The following is a 22,077-nucleotide window of genomic DNA, read 5'->3' on the forward strand; positions in this document are numbered from 1 at the left end:
GGTAAGGGAGGGAGGTCAGTGTCAGAAGAGTCTCCAAGGAGGAGAACCTGCCAGCTGATGTCCCATCCCCCAAAAAAGACTGAGAACAAAGCGTACAGAGAAAGCGAGGCTTTAAGGACAGTCTCCCAAGATCCGGCGTCTGGCGTCTGACGGGCAGACTCGCCCAGAGCAGTCACGACGGCATTCAGTCCCCTAGAGCACAAGGTCCTCCCCGCCCCGCATTGGCTGAGTACTATGGGGTGCACAGTCTTCCCTAGTGTCACCTAGGTTTTACTGTCTCCTACTGGGTTATTTAAAGAACTCTACCTTTAGTAGAAGTCTTCTTGGGGCGAATGTATTCTGACATGTATGCTGCTCTTAGTTCTTTACCTAAGTTACTGTTTCTTTATATATATGATACTATACACACACACACACACACACACACACACACACACACACTCAATAGACATTTTATTATTTATTTATTTGTTTATTTATTTATTTATTTATTTATGGTGCTGAGAATTGAACCCAGTGTCTCACACATGGTAGGCAAGCGCTCTACCACTGAGCTAGAACCCCAGCCTCTAAATGACTATTTCTTAACGGAGAGATTTCTCTCTCTGTTGGTCAGCTGATCCCTCCCCCACCTCCTGTTGTCAGGGCTTGTTCAGGGACATAGACCTCGGATTTCCCACATCCATCGGCTGTGGTGCTATCGTGGGAGTTAACTGCTTGTAATTTTCCATTCTACTCTATTTCTCCTCCGGCTGTCTTTCTTACATCCCAGTTTTACATTTAAGCCTGAGCTCTGCATTCTGGAAATGGACCCCCAGACTTTCTATTTCTCACAGCTAAGAACACAGAAAAGGTCACAGAGTTTAGAGCAAACAAATCTCACCCTTTACAGCCCATGAATCTTAGCTGGAGATAGGAGTAGGTTCCATGATGAATGTGGATTTAATTTAATAAGTTAATTCAAAAGTTACTGTGTTCTCCTTTGTACCAAATAATGTGCTAAAAGGTTTGGCAATGCAGGTATGACTTACACAGTTTTTTCTAGGAGGACCCAGGGAAGTTTGGGGAGAAAGATGTGAAATATCCTGAACAACTCTCAGAATCAGTCCAACAGAACCAGAAGACACAACTCCTTTTAAACTCTGTTATTTGTTCCTCACCTGTGACCAGCTTTGGACGTGATCATCAACACCGTCAAACCTTCATTGAGTTGTTATTGGTCAAGCTCAAGTGGAGTGTGTTAAAAGTATTTTATTATTTAGTCTTCAGAGAAACCCTGCGAGGTGGACTCTGCTGACTAGTCCCTATTTCACACATGGAAACAGGCTCCCATAGCTGTCACTCATGGAGTGCACCTCTGTTCCTTCCATCAACAGTGGCCATGGTGGGGTGGAAATGATGTAGATGGTGCATGAGAATGAAGTTCCGTGTCTAGGGTGCGCATGTCCTCTTTGTTCCTGACAGCACACAGCTGTGGGATGTCATGTTTCTAATGGGAACAATGCTCACTGGACCGCCCTGGGAATAAGCCAGGCACTAACCTCCCGAAGCTCTGCGCTTTCTGGCTAAGCTTTTTGCTGCTGTGTTAACATAATGTTCTCTACCTCTACTGTCAGGGTACTCAGTACAATCCTGATGACTGGGATTATTTGTACCTAAGCTTGTAGCTAAGCGAGAGCACCTTTGGATTTAAAATGGGGAATATAGAAATATGTCTTCATTAATCACCTTTAAGACAAAATGTCAGTATCTGCAACCAGATCCATTCCCTGGAGCCTTCAACTGATGGTCAGTTTCACTAAATCATCATTATTTTAAGATTGTTAAAAGCAAGCACTTAGGAAAGATGAGGATTTATAATGATATCATCCAGAATTGTTTTCCTGATTTCAAACTTCAAAGCATCTGCTGCGTTGCAGGATATAGTTACAAGTCCTCCAAAGAGTCTGTCTAGATGCCCAGAAGTGTAGTGGGAACTGAGGAGATGCTACAAGACTATTTGTGAGGAGTCTAGATTAGGACTGAACACGGCACCTCTCTCAAGAGCATGCATGAGTCCCTGGCTGAGCTCTTACCCCGCACCCTGGCTCTGCCGAAGACTGCAGCTTCTCTCTACCAAGAGCCATAGATCTAACTGCTTCCCCACAGGTGGCTCACACTCTTTAAGTCTTTGGTCCTTGAAAAAGCTAGATGACATTGGAGCGAAGATATATCCATTTCCTTCCCTGTAGATGGGTGTGTGATTGCAACTTGAAACCATTGCAAATTCAGTAGGAACATTGAGTGTTGCCATATGTTGGGTAAAGGGGCTGATGGGAGGAGGACATTCAGGAAACAAACTTCTCGAGGTTTCTGAAGAAGCCCTCAAGCCTCACGTTGAAGAGAATAGGTTCTGAGCAAATCACTCCCATTCGTACCTCTGGTATCCAATTTTAGTCACGCACCAAGCAGCAGGAAATGGGAGGATGGGGACAGAAACCGCCATTGGTGTCTCGACTGTAACCTCCTGTTACAAAAGGTGCCTTTTTAGTCTGGAAAGATAAGTCACTTTTACAGTAACATTGTTTTGAAGGGCTCCGGCTGCCCTCCTATTCCCTCGGGGCATTGCTGAGCTCAGTTGTGACACCCTCAACAGAAGAGAAACAGCAGAGCAAGAGCGAGAGCAGAGCAAGGCCCCCGGCCTCTGGAGGAACAGGCTTCCCTCGCCTCTAGGCAGGGCGGAGTTCCGACTCCTGCAGCCCGAGAACTCCCCTGGTAGCATTTTAAGGACTTTTAAAGGAACGTGTTGGGGCTGGGGTTATGGCTCAGTGGGAGAGCACTGGCCTAGCATGCGTGAGGCCCTGGGTTCAGTTCTCAGCACCGCATAGTAATAAATTTAAAAAAAGAAAGGTCCATTGACAATCAAAAAAATATTAAAAAACAGAATGTCTCTCTCTCACCGATGATCTATGACCCTGGTGATTGTTATTGTTGCTATTTCTCACTCTGAAGCCAGAGTGAAATCTCCCCTGGGGACACTGAGAACGGATTGAGGAACACCAGCTACACGGCTCGGGAGCCCACTTCATCTGCTGCCTCAGCGGCAATCCCACCGGCCGGCTTCCCTGGGTGCGGTGTGCCTCCCCGAGAGGAAGCAACGGTTCTGACCCGGTGGCAGAGCATGAGAAGGGGAACCAAGCGTGCTGCGGAACAGCCGCAGGGGAAACGAGCTGTGCTCAAAACCGGCTGGTTTCCACACAGTCCGTAGAGTCATTCGCTGGGCTTTGGAATTCTGTGCACCCCATGCATCCCCAGGGTTAGCAGAGAGTAAGACTTTTCCCAGGCTGAATCCGGGCAGGGTGTCACATTATGGTACAGACAGCGAAGAGGAAGGTGGGGATCATGGCCTCTCCCACCAGGCAGGGCCCCTCAGCTTGTGCACACCTGTGGGTGCTCTTGGTCTTCAGCTCCCAGGCTCCAACTCAGTGAGCTTTGCTCAACGGGTAGCATAAATTAAATCGCTGTATTTGGATATCATTTACTCCTGCCCTGACCCAAACAAAAACAGTAGGTGTTGATAAATTTAGCCACATGTAAAAAAATTTTAAGAATATTCAAAATTAAATGTTAGCTCACCTGTACCTCTGGTCTCCTGGATCACCTACTTGTGACAAGACAACTTAGCACATGCTACATTTTTTTTTTTTGATTTGCCAGAGACAAGTTGATTAATATTATCCCCAAAGTATATTTTATTTGAACTGTTTATTTTGGATCACTATCCGAAAGATATATATTTTTTCTCCTCAGAAGCTTTTAAGAAAATGTTACTTAACTGAATCAGACATTGGATATTTAAATTTTTTAGGTTTTATTTTGGGTTAGTTGAAGCTCCTTCAGTAACACTTTTGAGGACTAACTACATAAATTGCACAATCAAAAAAATTTACTTGGGGGAGACTCTCTTCTGCTTCCTCACTTAATCCCACGTGCTACATTTCTTCTTTTTTTTTTATGGTAACTTAGGCCAGAATGTTGGCCTTGAGGGTGGAAGGCAATGGCAAAGTTTTTTTTTTTAACTATTATTTTTATTTTTTTATTTTTTACAGACTGCATTTTGATTCACTGTGCACATGCTCATGTTTATTATTAAATCACTGTGGCATACACTTCCTGCACTTGGCAGAAGTGAGATCAGCTTTGCAGGCACTGCCACACACGTGACCAAGAACAAACCTGAGGTTTTCCGTCCCGTCGGGGCCCCTCGTCGTGTGCCCAGGCCCTGGCCACTGGTGGGTGTAGCGCTGTTCTTTCTGCAGCATTGTGTCTTCCTGGTGACTGCTTCAGATGACCCCAGCTCAGGCCCTGGGGAGGACACTGCTTCCCAAATTTCTCAGAGCATTGCTAACAGAAGCAAATCCCAACTTTTACAACACTTGACTGAAGATTTAGAAGTAGCAGAAGAAATTCATACCAAAAAAATAACTAACAAATTGCAGTTTCCAATATAGAATGCCAAAACCCTTAGATGTAGCATTTCCTGCTTCAGAACAAAGTTCAGGGGCTCTACACATATAACCCTTTATTAAATTAAGGCTAAATCCTTTTTTTCCCTGTTTCATCCTGAGTTCAATCATATATTACTTGCCTTATAGAAACAAAAAGATGTACCCCATTTGAGTACAATGAATCAAAACGCAGACCGTAAAAGATAAAAATAAATAAATGAATAATTTTTTTTAAATGATGTGCTTCCTAAACATTTTGAGGTTCCCCTCTCCAGACATCCATACTCTTGACCTCACCTCAGTTGCGGACTATTTGGCAGCCCTACAATCATACCGTGTGCGACGGTGGCCCAGAGCCAACACTGCCACACACCAGGTACTGACTGAGATAGATTAAGCTCTACCTCATCCCGAAGGAAAAGAAGGAGTTTGCCAGCGGAAATGAGACTGGCAATGAGAAGAGGGAGTCTTTCAGGAATAAATCTGATTTTGAAAACATGGTATCTTAGAAAGCCTCTTTAAGAGATAGGAAGTAAGATAACATTTTCAGAATCCTGTAACATAAGAACCGATTTTCATAGGATTTGAATGAGCAAATCACTTTGATGCTTTACATCACTCCAGGGAGATGGCAGCCTGATAGTTTGGGAGCTGGAGACCTGATAGGAGACTGGTGCTGACCCCACAGGGCTTCTGAGAGGCACAAGGACCCCTGCTGCTGTTCAGGACATGTAGCTTCAAATATATGCTCACTCATTGTTTGATTACTTTTTGGTTTAAAATTTTTATTGCATTTAATTTCAAGCTTCTTAGCAATAAATAATACATTCCTTACAAATATTTTTAAAGACCTTGCAGATAGTTGGGCGCTCTATAGTCTCATCGGCTCTGTATTAACTGTTTTAATTAGCTTTATATTCTTCCAAGCCTTTTGCATTATCTCTTTAACAGAGTTCTGAATAGGTAAGATTATATTTGATGAATGTTTTCTTAACATGACTTGTTAAAGTTTTAAAATTGTCTGAGAGTCTACTGGATATTTTCTTGCATTGTCCCGTTGAATCCTAGCACATATGTAAGTTAGTGTGACCAACTTCACAACCGGGACTCAGCACGTTCCTCGCCCTGCGCCCCTGCTCCATCCCTTAGCCTCCCGGGGCTTCACTCCTGGCACCAAACAGTCCGGCTCTCCTCTGGACAGTTGTCTCCTTCAGAGGGTCAGTGAACAGAGCTCACCTCAGGCAGCTTGAGACCTGCTTCTTTCGCTTGGTGCAGTGTCTTTGAGTTCACCCTCCTGAGCGTGTGCCCACCATCTGTTGCCTTTCACTGACCAGTAGTGTCCACTCTGCTGGCGCCACAGCAGGCTTAGCTCTCTGGTCTTGGTCCATGGCATTTATGAAGAAAGCTGCCCTTAGCATTCATATGGAGGGATTTTTATGCGAACACAGGTCCTCATTTCTTTCTCTTTTACAGAATTTAGTTATTTGTCCATCCTTCTATCTTAAAATGTTCTTCTGTGACCTTCAAATATACCACTCCTCTAAGTCTCTGACTTTAGGATTGCTCTGTGGGGTTCTTCTTTTCATCTAGTAATATATTTTGTCTTTTTATCTAGTAATACATTTTGTAACTTTCTATTCTCCTTCTATTTCTTCTCATTTTTTTTTCTTGCCATTCTTTTCTCCAAGTAAGTTTTTATTCAAATAAGCTACAAGTTGAGGTTCTTGTATTTCAATTCAGATGCATCAGGAAGAACCTAACTTCTTGTGTCCCCAGGTCGACGTCTCTTAGGCAGGCACAGGTCAGGGTGTGAAAGTCATTCCCCGTGTTTGGGAGGATCTGCCAGCTAATACCGGGAAGAAGGAGCCCAGCAAAGGGAATGAGGAAGCAGGAAGCCAGAGCCGGGCAAGGCAGGAACCAGCACCGGAGCACCAGAGGGAGCAGGGAAGGAAGCAGGGTCAGGGGGTGGCCGTGCCTGAGGGCCCAGGAATGTTGAGGTGAGGTCACTGGAGCTGAAGCAAGAGGTACAGATCCCAGGGCTCGGGCAGGATGCACACTGCCCTCCAGCTGCCAGAATGACGGGCCCCCACCCAGGTTCCCTGCTGTCACCGTGTGCCCAACGCATCACCCGCGCCCAGTTGGTTTTGGATGGGGTCAGAGCAGCTCCCAGGGATGAAAAATCATTGCTCTACAGGGTGACCATGAAGTGGGGTGGATTGAAAGGAAGGAAAGACCATTCTGTGTGAGGAGAAAACGGGATCGAGGTCAGTTTGGATGAACAAATGCTTTACCTGGTGAAGAGTCACAAGGCATCTAAGAGAAGTAGGATTGGAAGGTAGGAAAACAGTCGTGGTGCTTCCCAGGAGCTGGTGGGGAGGGGAGGCTCCGTAATGCCGCGGCCTCCTGTTTGCATGGCGGGGTCTCAGCTCACAGAATGCTTCCCCGGGGCAAGGAAGTCAGCTGCCTACTGACCCACAAAGCTGATGTTTGGATCACAGCCACCCATTAGGCAAAGATTATGTTTAAACTTGAGAAATAATTCTTTTCGTTGATGTCAAACAGTTTTAGAAAGTGGGTCATTACTACATTTTTAAGTAAAAGGTTCAAAACTCACTGAAAATCTTCACTTGGAAGATTTTTAAGTAGAGTATACGTTTATTTCCAAGCTCTTTAGATTGGTACAAGTATGAGTGTTTCTGTAACTGATCCATTATTTTTTAAAACAAAATCGTAAAACAATGGATATACTTCAAACATCTCTTTTTAAAGTGTTTGCTCCAAAGTCCAATTTTCTTTAGGGGAAAAGAGTATTTCTCTACCTAGTAAAATTGCACCTATATAATGAGACAGAATAACTGTTTTGTGTTTTTTCTATACTGTGAAAACTACTCTTTATCAAGGCTTTGCTATCAGCTAGAAAATTATTTCTGGAATAAAGATATTTGAATCAATTATGAGTCATATAATGCAAATTATGCTGCCTAAAATTCTTAGTGTATTACCTATATGATAGCATTTGATAGCCTTGAAAAGATTAGCAACTTAAAGAAGAATGAGTGGCTCTGAGTTTTACAAAATAGTCCTTTAAAGGTTTACATAATGAATTAAGCCCTAAAACCTATGTGGTCCAATAAGTTTCCTGGTCACTCCTAATGTCATTCAAAGTACTGGGGAAAACTGCTACATGAAACAAATTTTAAAAATTTTTTAAATTTTTATAGCCTGCATTTTGATTCATTGTACACAAATGGGGTACAACTTTTCATTTCTATGGTTGTGTAAAATGTAGATTCACAACATTCATGTAATCATACATATGCATAGGGTAAAACTGTCTCATTCTATAATCTTTCCTTCCAAACCTCCTTCATTCTTCTCTTCGCCCCCTCCCCCCGACCCCCCCTCATTATGTATTGTTATCCACGTATCAGAGAAAACATTTGGCCTCTGGTTTTTGGGGGTTGGCCTATTTCACTTAGCATGATATTTTCCAGTTCCATTCATTTACCTGCAAATGCCATAATTTTTTCTTCTTTATGGCTGAGTAATATTCCATTGTGTAAATATACCACAGTTTCTTTATTCATTCATCAATTGAAGAGCATCTCCGTTGGTTCCACAATCCAGCTATTGTGAATTGAGCTGCTACGAACACTGATGTGGCTGCATCACTGTAGTATGCTGATTTTAAGTCCTTTGGGTATAAACCAAGGAGTGGGATAGCTGGGTCAAATGGTGGGTCCATTCCAAGTTTTCTGAGGAATCTCCATACTGCTTTCCAGAGTGACCACTTTGCAACTCCACCAGCAATGTATGAGTGTGCCTTTTTCCCCACATCCACACCAACACTTATTATTCCATGTGTTCTTGATAATAGCCATTCTAATTAAAGTTAGATGAAATCTTAGGGTGGTTTTAATTTGCATTTTTCTAATTACTAGGGATGTTGAGTACTTTTTCGTATATTTGTTGATCAGCTGTATATCTTCTTCTGTGAAGTGTCTGCCCAGTTCCTTAGCCCATTTATTGATATGGTTCTTTGTATTTTGGGTGTAAAGTTTTTTAAGTTCTTTATGAACTTTGGAGATGAGTGCTCTGTCTGAAGTGTGTGTGGAAAAGATTTTCTCCCACTCTGTAGGCTCTCTTTTCACATTATTGTTTCCTTTGCTGAGAATAAGTTTTTTAGTTTGAATCTATCACATTTATTGATTCCTTCTTTTATTTCTTGTGCTATGGGGTCTCATTAAGGAATTCTGGTCCTAAGCCAATGTGATGGAGATTCGGTCCTACTTTGTTTCCTATTTGGTGAAGGGTCTCAGGTCTAATTCCTAGATCCTTGATCCACTTTGAGTTGATTTTTGCACAGGGTGAGAGAGAAGGGTTTAATTTCATTTTCCTGCATATGGATTTCCAGTTTTACCAGCGCCATTTGTTGAAGAGGCTTATCTTTTCTCCATTGTATGTTTTGGGCACCTTTGTCTAGTATGAGATAACTGTACTTATATGGGTATGTCTCTTTGTCTTCTATCCTGTACAATTGGTCTACATGTCTGTTTTGGTGCCAATACCATGCTGTTTTTGTTACCATTGCTCTACAGTATAGATTAATGTCTGGTATTGTGATACATCCTGCTTCACTCTTCCTGCCAAGGATTGCTTTGGCTATTCTGGGTCTTTTTGTTCTTCCAGATGAATTTCATGATTACTTTCTCTATTTCTATGAGAAATGTCATTGGGATTTAATTGGAATTGTGTTAAATCTGTATAGCACCTTTGGAAGTATGGCTATTTTGAGAATAATAATTCTGCCTATCCAAGAACACAGGAGATCTTTTCATCCTCTAAGGTCTTCTTCAATTTCTTTCTTTAATGTTCTCTAGTTTTCATTGTAGAGATCTTTTACCTCTTTGGTCTGATTGATTCCCAAGTATTTTCTTTTCTTTTTTTTTTAAGGTTATTGTGAATGGAGTTGTTTTCCTCATTTCACCTTCAGATATTTCATTGCTTATGAATAAAAATGTTTTAGATTTATACATTTTGATTTTATATCCTGCTATTTGCTGAATTCATTTATTAGGTCTAGAAGTTTTCTGGTGGAGTTTATTGGATCCTCTAAATATAGAATCATGTCATCAGCAAAGAGTGACAGCTTGAGTTCTTCTTTTCCTATTTGTATCCCTTTAATTTCTTTGGTCTGTCTAATTGCTCTGGCTAGTATTTCAAGGACAATGTTGAATAGAAGTGGTGAAAGAGGGCATCCCTGCCTTGTTCCCATTTTTAAAGGGAATACTTCCGGTTTTTCTCCATTAAGAATGATGTTGGCCATGGGCTTAGCTTAAATAGCCTTTACAATGTTGAGGTATATTCCTACTATCCCTATTTTTTCTAGTGTTTTGAGCATGAAGGGGTATTGTATTTTGTCCAAAGCTTTCTCTGCATCTATTGAAATAATCGTATGATTCTTAACCTTAAGTCTATTGATGTGATGGATTACACACACATTATTTTTGGATGTTGAACCAACCTTGCATCCCTGGGATGAACCCGATTTCATCGTGGTGCACTATTTTCTTAGTATGCTTTTGTATGCAATTTTCTAGAATTTCGTTAAGGATTTTTGTGTCTATATTCATCAGAGATATCAGTCTAAAATTTTCTTTCATCGATGTGTCTTTGTCTCGTTTTGGTATCAGAATGATACTAGCTTCATAGAATGAGTTAGGAAGGGTTCCCTCTTTTCTATTTCCTGGAATAGTTTGAGGAGTATTGTAATGAATTCTTCTTTGAAAGCCTTGTAGAACTTTGTTGAGAATCTGTCTGGTCCTGTACTTTTCTTGGTTGGTAGACTTTTGATGGCTTCTTCTATGTCATTGCTTGAAATTGATCTGTTTAAATTGTATATGTCCTCCTGGTTCAATTTGGGAGGATCATATGTCTCTAGATATTTGTTGATGTGTTCGGTATTTTCTATTTTGTTGGAGTATAGATTTTCAAAGCAGCTTCTCATTATGTTATGTATCTCAGTGGTATCTGTCATGATATTTCCTTTTTCATCACAATTTTAGTAATTTGAGTTTTCTCTCTCCTCTTTGTTAGTGTGGCTAAGGGTTTATCTATTTTGTTTACCTTTTCAAAGAACCAACTTTCGTTTTGTCAATTTTTTTTGAAATGTTTCTTTTGCTTCAATTTCATTGATTTCAGCTCTGATTTTAATTATTTCCTGTCTTCTACTACTTTTGGTTTGTTCTGTTCTTCTTTTTCCAGAGCTTTGAGATGTAATGTTAGGTCATTTAGTTGTTGACTTTTTATTCTTTTCTTGAATGCGCTCCAGGCAATGAATTTTCCTCTTAGTACCACTTTCATAGTGTCCCAGAGATTTTGATATGTTGTATCATCATCCTCATTTACCTCTAAGAATTTTTTTTATCTCCTCCCTTATGTTTTCTGTTATCCATGCTTCATTCAATAGCATATTATTTAGTCTCCAGGTGTTGGAGTAATTTCTGTTTTTTATTTTGTCTTTGATTTCTAATTTCATTCCATTTTGATCTGATAGAATACAAGGTAGTATCTCTACTTTTTGCATTTACTAAGGGCTGCACTGTGCAATATGGTCTATTTTAGAGAAGGATCCATGTGCTGCTGAGAAGAAGCTGTATTCACTTGTTGATGAGTGGAATATTCTATATATGTCTGTTAAGTCTAAGTTGTTGTGTTATTGAGTTCTGTGGTTTCTTTGTTTAGTTTTTGTTTGGAAGATCTATCCAGTGGTGACAGCAATGTGTTAAAGTCACCCAGAATTATTGTTGTGGTCTATTTGATTCCTCGAACTGAGAAGGATTTGTTTGATGTACATGACTGTGCTGTTGTTTGGGGCATACGTATTTGTGATCATTATGTTTTCCTGATTTATGGTTCCCTTAAGCATATGAAATGTCCTTCTTTATCCCTTCTGACTAACTTTGGCTTAAAGTCCACTTTATCTGATATAAGGATGGAAACCCCCGCTCTTTTACTGAGTCCATGTGCGTGGTAGGTTTTTTCCCATCCTTTCATCTTTAGTCTGTGGATGTCTTTTTCTATGAGATGAGTCTCTTGAAGGGAGCATACTGTTGGGTCTTCCTTTTTAATCCAATCTACCAGTCTATGTCTTTTGATTGATGAGTTTAGGCCATTAACATTCAGTTTTATTATTGGGCTATGATTTGTATTCCCAGTCATTTGGGCTTATTTTTGTTTTTTAACTTGACTTAGTTTCTCCTTTGATTGGTTTTTCCTTTAAGGTAGTTCTTCCCTTTGCTGATCTACACTGTGGTTTTTCATTTCCTCCTTATGGAATATTTTGCTGAGAACATTCTGTAGCGCAGGCTTTCTATTTGCAAATTCTTTTAATTTTTGTTTATCATGGAAGGATTTTATTTTGTCTTCAGATCTGAAGGTTAGTTTTGCTGGGTATAGGATTATTGGTTGTCATCTATGTTCTTTCAGAGCTTCAAATATTTTGTTCCAGGCCCTTCTAGCTTTTAGAGTCTGGGCTGAGAAATCTGCTGATATCCATATTGGTTTCCCCCAATATGTGATCTGATGCTTTTCTCTCGCAGCCTTCAAAATCTTGTCTTTATTTTGTATGTTAGGCATTTTCATTATAATGTGCCTTGGTGTGGATCTGTTGTGATTTTGTGCATTTGGTGTTCTGTAAGCCTCTTGTATTTGATTTTCCATTTCATTCTTCAGGTTTGGGAAATGTTCTGATATTATTTCATTCCATAGGTTGTTAATTCCTCTGGTTTGTATCTCTGTGCCTTCCTTAATCCTATAATTCTTAAATTTGTTCTCTTCATGATGTCCCATAGTTCTTGGAGGTTTCATTCATGATTTCTTACCATCTTTTCTGTTTGGTCAACTTTATTTTCAAGATTAAATATTTTGTCTTCATTGTCTGTATTTCTGTCTTCCAAGTGATCTAGTCTGTTAGTGATGCTTTCCATTGAGTTTTTTATTTGATTTATTGTTTCCTTCATTTCAAGGATTTCTGTTTGTTTGTTTTTTGTTTGTTTGTTTGTTTGTTTGTTTGTTTTGAGAATCTGCATCTCTTTGTTGAAATGATCTTTTGCTTCCTGAGGTTTCTCTTTCAATTGCTTATGGGGTGATCATTCATTGCCTGCATTTGCTCTCTTTTCTCATCCTTTGCTTCACAAATCATTTTAATTATGTATATTCTGAACTCCTTTTCTGACATTTCTTCTACCACACTGTCACTGAATTCTATTACAATAGAATGTAGGTTTGTTTGGAACATTTTCTTCCCTTTTTTTTTTTTCATGTTGTTCACATATCTTCTCTTCTAGCAGTGCAGATCTGGAGTATTGCAGTTTCCGCCCCTATGTGATTATAGTGACTCTATTAGGTTTCCAAAACCTCTTCTTTAAGAGGGAGATCAATATTAGTAGTACAGATAATATGCAGCCCTAAACCAAATAGCCCCTATGAAGATGTTAACAATATTATCGTTATAAACAGAGGATGAGTTCAATTATTATCTACAATATAACAAATAGATTTGCAATAAAGTCTGTAGTTTATAATGGAGGACAAAGAGGATGGGGAGAGGTATAGGATGTAACTGTTAATGGTATTAAGAAAAGAGTATATAGAAGTTCTAGATCCTAGAAAGAGTGAAAGTGTAATCAAAAGAAGCTGGTTGTTAGCATGAGAAAAGGGAGAAAGAGACTTTGAGGAAACAGGTAAACAAAAGGAAAACAGAGAAAGAAAAATAAAAAAAAAAACTTAAAACTTTTCAAAAAGGAGTAAAAAAAATCTACACTATAATAGTCATATAGTATTCAAACCTCCAAGTCTTCAGTAGCCTGATGTATGAGAGGTACCTGATAATGAGCTTCCAGTCTCCAGCAGGCATCTAAGGATGGGATTTGCCCCACCTAAAGATGGCAGCTTCTGCATCCAGGATAATCCAAGATGGCCACACTGGCTTCCAAATGTGTTGGCAAATGGGGAGCTGCAGCTTGGGGCGTGAGCGTGTTTGGCCTGGGGTCCCAGAGGTGGGGTGTGGTCAGTCTGGTTGAGGAGTCCTGGAGGTGTGTCGGGGTACCCCGGACTCCCAGCCTTGGGCACGGTCAAGATGGCGCCTGGCACTGAGCCAAAAGCGGTTGGCTATACAGTATTAGCTAGTTAACAATGTGATTAGTGCATGCCTCTCTCGTGTGCCTATTCTATACCTACAGCTGTTCGCCGTTTACCTCGTGTGCTCTCCCTTGATTGGTTGAAGTGTATATAAGCTTGGTAACTTCCTGGGAAGGGGAGTAGAAGCGAGGAAGAAGAGTGCGAGCGAGGGCGAGAGCCGAGCGGGAGAAGCGGAGCGACTAGAGCAGGCGAGAGTTAAGCAGAGGGAAAGAGAGCGAGAGAAAGAAAAGAGAGAAGGGGATAGAAAAGAGGGAAAGAAAGGAAGACTGTGCACAATAAACTTCCAAAGCTTCAGACGTTTGTCGTGTCTCTCTCTGCGGCCAGAGGGAACGCGATAGAGGTGGGGCTCAGTCAGTCTAGCCAGGGGGTCCTGCAGGTCCTGGCAGTTGTCTCAAAATTGTGGCCGCCTCATGTAACCAAACCTGGAGGTACTGTGATAGTGTACTTCCAGGCAACAGCAGGCAGCTGGCAATCTGCTGGTGAATGGGGTAAACAGCAGGGGATCAATAAACAGCAAAGACTGCCTCACAGAGAAACAGATATCGTCTGTCTGAAACCCGAATTATAGAGCGACAAGGAAGGCAGCCTCCCTCTAGTTCGCCATCTTGGATCTTATAGAAATTTTGTTTTAATAATCAACTGTATCAGTGGCACAGGTTACAGTTTTCACCTCTGGCTTCAGTTTCCTTTTTCTCTTATCAAGGTGGCTGGGTCATCAGCGATTGTAATCACTCATCCAGCCCTCGAGTATCATTCTTTAATCCAAAAACTTATGTTTAGACATACCTTTTACAGTGCAGTTTTACTTAATGACTTAAAAAATAAGTTTTTCATGTACTTCATTATTGGAAAAGAATACAGAAAATACTATAACCTGACACCTGTGAGAAACATGTGTCCAACATTATAGCAAAACCTTCTGTGTTGTATTCATTCCAAAATTTGCTGCTTCAAGTCTTCAATAGTAATTTACAGTGAGTTTTCAACAGCAATTTTTGACAAAAATATATTAGTCTATTACCATATTATTTTAGTCTCTGATATCTACCATTTTTGTTGCAATAGGAAGAAAGTTTTACTAACGTATGTAGCTTTTCTTCTTTCACTATTATGGAACAAGAAAAAAATGCAAAAGAGACTTCTAGAGTTGTACCGTTAAAAATCTGATAATTTTAAAGTACCAAGATATGGATCACAGAATTTAAAGTTTTGTAGAAGATTCTTTCATGTGTTGAATGCTTAGCCTTTAAAAGTGTTGCTTATAATGGTGCTTCCACAGAATTTATAGCTAAAATCTTCAAGCTCTTTTTTCCTTTAGATTGAGATTTATCATTAATGAGAGTGGATGTAAATCTACATTTCATATGATCATCATTTAACTATTTTTAAATTTGTTTCTTGTGACTCTTTCCAGGGCTTTGCCCATGGTAGGCACGAGCCGTCCCACTGAGCTGCAGATTGGCCCCTTTACAATATTAAGTCGAACGCTGTTCACCGTTTTTATGTGATAATGTGACACATAGGGACACATAGATGACTCACGTGAGTCAGGACATGCTCAGTGGTCTCTTGCTCAGGGGTCCTGACACATTCCTGTCAGTTCAGTTTCTGCAGCTCACTGGCAGGAGCCCTTGGGGGCTCCTGTGGGAAGGTACTTCCCACCACACCTGGAGCCCACGGACCCTCAGCGCTGCAGGTGGAGACCCTTCCCAGACACCACCACAGTTGGAAAGAAAGCAGACTTGCCGTGACGGAGGCCCCATTGCCACATCCCTGGGCTCCCCTCCGAGACCTGGTGTGCATGCTGAAGCATCTTCGGCATAGCGGAGCCAAGGTTTGTCCATGCAGGGAATTGTAATAATTCTTAATTCCATTTTGTTCTCAAAATTAACAGAATTATAGGAATAGATAGTCTCCTATTTCTTGTGACATCCCGGTGAGAAGGCTGGGAGAATATCAGTTCACATGCAGTCTCTAGGGTTTTTACCACAGGATGGACAGTCGAACTGACAAGTGAAACCTCCTTTATCTTATGGGTGAGTTCAAGTAGAAGCCAGGGCCTCTGTGGTGCAGACTGGAGCATCTTTTTCTGGCTCAGGACTTCAAATTCCCTGGGCATCTGAAAGCAGCGGGTCCAGATGCAGTAGCTCTAGGAGAGGCCTGAGCACATGCATTTCTAATAAGCTTTGGATTAGCACACAGGCTGGTCTAGAACCATGCCTACAAGTGGCAAAAGTTTAAACCAGCTGTCTGCAAAATGGTTGGTACTTTGTAAGTAAAGTCTTATTGGAACACAGCCAACCCATTCAATTTTGGACTTTCTGGTACTAGTTATGGCTACAGGGTAGAGTTGAGTGGTTGTGACCATCACCTTGTGACCTGCAAAATTTAAGTATATTATCTGACCCTTCCAATAAAATCTTTGCTAGCTTCTTTGTGTAGACAATGAGTCTGTGTTTCATATGTAGATCCACAGGTGGATAACCATCTACCTAGTTCAATTTGTCTATTACAGATTTAGAAGTGTGGGAGTTAATTGCATTTGATTACATTATGGGCTAAATCATGAGACTCTTATAGGTAGATTCATGACTTCAGTGAAATCAGAAATTATAGAAATTAGAAATTGTAGAACCCACTCATATTGAAATCTTACAGTTAAGATAGAGCTGTGCATCCAAGTTGCCTGTCAGCACTTAAGGCCACACACGGTAAGGTGGAGGAATGAGTCACTCGAGTGGAATCATATTAAATACACCAGAGTTGGATTTAATATCTTTCTCTAGCTAAATATGTCACAGTAGAATTTTAAAATGAAACTAAGCTGCAGAATGAAATTCAGCTCTTAGTAGTGGTCTGCTGTGTATTGTCACAGGTCTTGAAATTTCATTTCCAAACTACGTAAACTGGTAGACCTGCTTAAGCAGCAGAATTAGTTGACAAGAGGCATCTTCACAGAACTGTTAGAAGCCTGCCAATGCACTTAAACACACATTCCCTTTCTGTGGTGGAGTTTTCATGAGACTCTAAAACACTTTGGCTCATACAGAGTGGGAGATCAGCCCTGAAAGGCAGTGTATTCAGAAAGAACCAAGTCAGTTAGCTTTTATCACCGGCCAGTTAGTGTTCTATTTAACATCACTGACTGTCCATGCCATAGTTTGAATGACAGCCACAAATCATTTTATCATCCTTCTTGGTGTTCTCTGGTTGCTGCTTGTGGGCAGAGCTGGTGACGTGTCTGTGGTGTGTGGTTCAGTCTTTGTGTTTCCGGAGCATGCTTAAATCAAAGTTCAGGAAATGTATCTTGTTCAATAATGCTCCTCCATCAAAAGCCTTTGTTCAATCTTTTGTCTGAAGACTAAGTTTTGATTGTATATTTTCCCTCTCTCTTTCTCCGTCTCCTGCTCTCTCCTCCATCTCCATCCCTACCTCCCTGTCTACATCATCATCTTTAAGGAATGTTTAAAGATATACAAACACCTATCCCAAGTTATTTCTTTGTTCAACCTTATTCATCAGTCTTCACATAGTTTGTCTTTGGTGCAGGCAGGAGAAGAAGCAGATAAGACACCGCTGATGCAGCAATTGCAACTGGAGAATACTGAGCTGGCCTTTATTTGGTGCGATCTCCAAACTCAGGGAAGAGGGAGGAGCCTCAGCTCTGAGGAGCCCTGTCCTGCAGGAAATGAGGAAGGAGGAGTGGAGGCCTCTGCCCTGGGGCCCTGGAGCCCTGACCTCCTGCCCCACACTGTCCTTGTGCTCAGTGCGTTCATGGGTCTGACATCAGATGTCACACCCCTTCACCCCGTGGGACAATGCCAGTCTGAGGGTGCAAAACAAAAGAGCACTTTACAAAGGACAGTGTGTGGTGCTGACGTTGACACAATTAGAGAGCCAGGTGCTGAGATGGTGTTCCACGGCCCACAGAGAGAGAGATGGCTGCTTCATTTAATTTTATGTTTGCCGATTCTGTCCTAGGAATAAAGCAATCACGTAGGCTCTATATGTCTATGATGAATAAATCACCTGACAGCCATATGGATGCTCACCTGCCCCCCGGCAAGATTCCAATCATAAAGCATGGTGGGTGGAATGGGAAGTTTCGGTCAGCTTCAGACCCCAGCTCTGCACTAGCCAGTCAGCTACCGCTCATCAGCATCCCGCCCTGGGCCACGTCCTCCACAGCAGCTTGAAAACCTGTGGGCAAGTGGATCATCTGCCAGAAACGAAGGAGCAAGGCCATTGCGTTGTCTGTGTCCACTTGACCTTTCCTTACAGCCTCCTTCTTACTGTGCAGGGGGCCTATTGTCCTTGGTTTTCCTCACCATACAAAACTGTTAGAGGCTCTGATGAGGTACTGCATGCATAGACTCTACGAAACAGCCTTACAATTAAATTCCAGTTTTCAAGAGAGTAGCTGTTGATCATCAGATCCTCATAGACTTAGATTCTTGCAAAACTCTTCCCTTGTGTCCTGCCTTCCTACCTAAGGTGAGATGGAAGCAGTATCTGCAGGCGGATTCACAGAATCTGGTCCTTTAAGAGGACAGTTGTGGAGGATGCTGCCATGAACCACCCAGACCCACTCTGGGAAGCACAGTGGATGGAGGGGTGGACCAGCTTCTCATTTTCTGAAGCTTGCGGGTTACAGGTACTTCCCCCTCCGCAGCACCTTTCCTACAAATACAAGATGGGGAGGGCTCCTCCTCCAACAAAAGCAATACAATCACTGCTTGCGATCCTGTGCTGAGTACCGACACCTGCGTTTTGCACAGCTGCCTGACTGCCGACGCAGCTCCACATAGAGATCGTTCCGGATGCCAGACGCACTCCCGACATCTGTTTCCAGGGCAGTTTGTGTCACGTTCTTAACAAAATTTTGCAGGATCTTAGGAATAAAGGGTCAGGGATGTGCAGGGGCATCAGCGAGGCCTGTTTTCTACTCTTTGCATGTTCCTTTGGTGCCGTTTAGCGCATTTCTTTAAATGTGAAAAAAAAAAAAAAAAGCCTATAAAACTGGTTTATTTTTTGGTTTAATTTTTGCAAAGTACTGTTGAGTAACACATCAGGGAATAAGTCTTGTAAGTTCTTGCAGTCCTGATCATCTGGATGCATCTGAAGGTTGTTCTGCTGTGTTCCAGGAACAAGTGTCGTGGTTCTATTGGGTGCCCTGTGATCATGAAGGACTCTTCAACAGAAGCGAAAGGAGAGGAGGGAAGGGAGTTTCCAGGAAACTTGCCTTCTCCTGGCCCTCCAGGCGGGGGTGAAAGGGGCCACCTCCTGGGCAGAAGAGACCTCCCCAGTGGGTGGAAAGGAGCCCAGTGGGCACTCTGCCTGCACCATCCCTCCCAACAGCCAGAGGCCCGCCCCGGCAGTGTGGCCACGGCGTGCTGTCTTTCTGGGAACAAGTGTTAAGATGATGCTCTGATGTCCCACCTGCCCCGAGGAGTGTCTTACTGCTGGCATCATGTGGGGGAAGCAGAGTCAAAGATGTGTGTTTCTGGTTATATAAAGTACCTATCAACTCACATTTTCTAAAACGAAGATAAATGTGTATGAATAACAGGTTGGGTACACCACGAAGAATACGATCATATCTCTCGGGATAGGGAGCTGTCCAGTTACGCCCTCAGTGTACATGTCTAAAAATGTAATTGTGGAAGGGTGTCCAGAAATGGAGGATTTTGTATTTTAGCACACACAGCATGTGCCTACGCCATGTGGCACAAGGAATTTTTTCATGAATGATTTTTGCACTTAAGTATAAAATATTGAAATCATTGTCTATTAGCATTTTTAATAAGATATTTTAGAAATAGCAATATCTACATATAACATTCCCATGAATGTGTTCTCCTAAGTTGAAACATGAAAAGAACACAAATAAGATACGTTTCAATCCCAAGCTACTGTTTATGTTGCACATAGAATCAGAAGCCAAGCGTCTCCCCCGAGGAACCATATATTTTGACAGAATCTCCTTTATTACATGCGTTTTCATCTCCTTCTCATGTGCATAAGCCTAAAATGGGGAAAATAGAAGAAAATGGCATGCTGTTGCTAAGTGGATATCCTACAGATTTGAAACAAAAAAGAAAAGCTTTAAAATAGAGTGTAATTATGTAAAATGGTCTGATTTTACTCTGATTATCTAAAATAAGAATTAGAAGGTTGAAAATGAGCAAGAGTCTACAGTGATAATTTTCAAAATGTGTTTTCAGAGAATTGAATTTGTAACTTCTAAAAAGCACATTTTTCTCTTTCATAAGCCCTTTCACACTACCTGGGCAGAAAAGGCCAGCCCTGCCTCCCTTGGCGGTGTCGGAATGACCGTGCACAATCTTCTGACCTGGCTATGTCTAGTCCACTTTGATGTCACTCATCTACCTGGAGAGTCGATGATATGACCTCAGTATTCTCTGTCCTCAACCCATATCTAACTCCCTGCAATCAGAATATGGTTAGGTCTATTGTGAGACAGCTCAGGCTATCAGCAGTGATTCCCAACTTGGCTTGGGGGAGCATTGCTTAGGGAGTGTTGAAAGATAACAGAATCTGGACAGAAGCACTGTTGGTAAGAATTCAGTAAGGTGCAGAGTAGAGTGTGGGAGTCTGAACTTTGAAGAAATCCCCAGATAAGAGAGAGAGAGAGAAAGAGAGAGAAGAGAGAGAGAGGAAGAGAGAGAATGCCAGACATTGGTGAGGATGGAGCCACTGGACTCTGAGACCCTGCCAAGGGAGGTGCAAAGGGACCCAACAAACGGGCTTGTGTGTTCCAAAGCTGAACACACAGTGCCATTCATAGGAACACACCCGCCTCCTCACCAGCAGATGCATGAGAATATCCCCAGGGGCCCTGTTCACAAGTACCAAAGAATGGAGCATCTCAGACATGTTCAGCAATAGCAGGACAGATATAGAAAATACAGCCTGCTTGTCCTTTAGGTTACGATACAGCAAGATGGGCTCCGTGAATGTGTGACCCGGGCTGCATAGAGCCTCATGCTGAACGGACTGCGCTTGGTTTAATGCTCTCCTGCTGTCATCTGGCGATTCCTAAGTCTTGAACAAAGGGACCTGCATTTTCATTTCTCACGGACCCTGCAAACTCACAGCTGGCCCTGTTATCCAGTAATCTCAGTACTGCATGAAAAAAGTTAAGCCCAAAATAGTACTTATTATATAATTTCAAAATAAAGGAGAAATTGCCCTTCAGTGCTGGAAATCAGGGTGGGGCTTGCTTTTAGGTGAGAAGGCACAGTGATAGGAAGGGGTCCCAAGAAGGCTTCTGAGGTGCTGGTACTATGTCATTTTTTGACCAAGTTGCTGGTTATATGGGTGGTTTTCCATTTTGAAATTTTATTAGCAGAACACATGACAGGTAAATGTTTCCGTATAGATGTTATACTTCAGTAGCAAATTCTACTTTAAAAGCAACAACAACAAAGCTTCTTCCTCACTGATTTTGACTTGGAACCAGACTAGAGCAACGAGTCTGCCTAATAGGTTTCATTTAGACGCAGAGACCAAATGAGAGAGTGTGACTGACCCAACCTTATCCTTTTCCACTTTGACCAGATGGGAGAGTGTGACTGACCCAAGCTTGCCCTTTTCCACCTCTAGAACACATCTCAGAGGGCATACTAGTGGGTTCAGCTGCATCAGTTTGTATAAAACTAGCCCCCCCCCCTTTTTTTTAACCGGCTCTCTCATTATTAGCCACCTCTATACACGAGAGGGATATATTTTCACATGGGGAGATTGACAGACATTAACAGGCCTGTCCACCCCTCATGCCTTTCTGAGCAATCTGCCAGAGTGCTGCAAACTCTCTCCTCAGTCATTTTCAATTAAATTTTTATTAAAATGTAATTTCTGGGATCTTTATTAGCCTTTAGTCCTGCTTTAAGTAGTTCATCACGTAGGTCACTAAGTAGTGAAATTCTGGATAGGCCCTGGGTGTTGGAGAGAGTGGCTAAAAGCCAGGAGAATCTGGAACATGGGTCACTTCATAGGAGAGAGAAGCTGTCCTCCCAAGGGGGGGCCCAGATAGGAGGAAGAGGGCAGCTGGGCCCACAGTGAGGGACACCAGCAGGATCTGGGTTGACTCACTCTTTCCTCCTCTACCAAGTTCACCACTGTGTGCACTTGAATCCAAAATGAAGGGCTGGGGAATGATGGGAAGAGTCCCATACAGGTGTGAAGGCCGGGCTATGGGTAGGAGTCCAGCATTGACCGCCTGCATCCCTCATAATGGCCAATACACATGATCATAAAAATGGCCCGATGCCTCAGGATGTAGTCTCTCGATTTCAAACTAGAATTCCGAGGGAGTCAGTAAAAAAATGGCAATGAAAGCATTTCAAAAAGAATTGAATTTCAATGG

General features: G+C 41.9%; 1 protein-coding gene across 3 annotated transcripts in view; it reads left to right on the top strand.

Moving 5' to 3' along the window:
- Nucleotides 1-22,077, top strand: part of Prkn (parkin RBR E3 ubiquitin protein ligase) — a 1,199,081-nt gene that overhangs the window by 708,305 nt on the left and 468,699 nt on the right. The gene's annotated exons all lie outside the window — the stretch shown is intronic.

This window comes from Sciurus carolinensis, chromosome 7 (genome assembly GCF_902686445.1).
Source record: "Sciurus carolinensis chromosome 7, mSciCar1.2, whole genome shotgun sequence".
Classification (NCBI taxonomy): domain Eukaryota; kingdom Metazoa; phylum Chordata; class Mammalia; order Rodentia; family Sciuridae; genus Sciurus; species Sciurus carolinensis.